At 41.1% G+C, this 854-nt stretch overlaps 1 non-coding gene across 1 annotated transcript; it reads right to left on the bottom strand.

Moving 5' to 3' along the window:
- Window positions 1-468: 468 nt before the first annotated feature.
- On the bottom strand, window positions 469-531 carry LOC115487632. Its single transcript, XR_003949218.1, has one exon. It is a non-coding gene; the product is annotated as a U7 small nuclear RNA (small nuclear RNA).
- Between the last annotated feature and the right edge of the window lie 323 nt (window positions 532-854).

Genomic DNA, 854 nt, shown 5'->3' with positions numbered 1-854 from the left:
ATGATGTGTGTTCTTGGTGCCCATAGAGGCCAGAAGAGGGAAGATCCCCTTGGATTGAAGTTACAGGTGATTGTGAGCTGCCATGTAGATGCTGGAAACTAAACTTGGATCCTCTTCAAGAGGAGCAAACACTGAACCATTTTATGAGCCCCTAAAGGTAGATTTCTAGCCAAGGACCAGCTTCAGCTTGGAGAGGCAGTCCTGAGGAAGGTGTGTTTGGGAGCAGTGAAAGAAATGACTTGAAGTCAAATGATGTGGTGCAAGATAACAGCCTTGTAGTCTGTTTGAGGTAGTTCCCTAGACAGTTCTCTGTAGATAGCTCTTGGCTCTGTAGTCTGCTAGAGATAGCTTTCTGCTTGAGACAGTTCTCCTAGACACAGCTCTTTCATGGTAGAAAAAAATTCTAAAAGCTCTCTGGATAACTCACAGGTTTTCCGACCAAAGTCAGAAAAACTGCTAGAAAAAATTCTTGGATTTTCCAAAAAAAATCAGAAATCCTGCTAGAAAAATTCTAAAGGAGCTGTGTTAGCTCTCCAAGCAATTCTCTCTGGGTAACTCTCTCTTACAGACCAAACCCAGTCTTTTGGTTACATATCAATTCAGTCATTTACTCCAGATTCCCTTTTGATTATCTCATAAATCAGAATTAGCCCCTTGATTCTTAGAAAAAGACAGTGAGTACATTTAAAACAAACAAACAAACAAAACCATGGCAAATGAATTCAGAGATCTGCTTGCCTTCATATGCACAAACAGTAAACTTAGCTGGGTGGAATCTTGCCCTGTGGACACCACTACCCAAATCTCTTTATCTCCTTCCTCAATATCTTTCTGACAAGCTGTCTCATAGCACA

The sequence above is a fragment of the Mus musculus genome, chromosome 1 (genome assembly GCF_000001635.26).
Source record: "Mus musculus strain C57BL/6J chromosome 1, GRCm38.p6 C57BL/6J".
In the NCBI taxonomy this organism is placed as follows: Eukaryota; Metazoa; Chordata; class Mammalia; order Rodentia; family Muridae; genus Mus; species Mus musculus.
The sequence above is the reverse complement of the archived record's forward strand: the minus strand, read 5'-3'. Positions and strand labels throughout refer to the sequence as shown.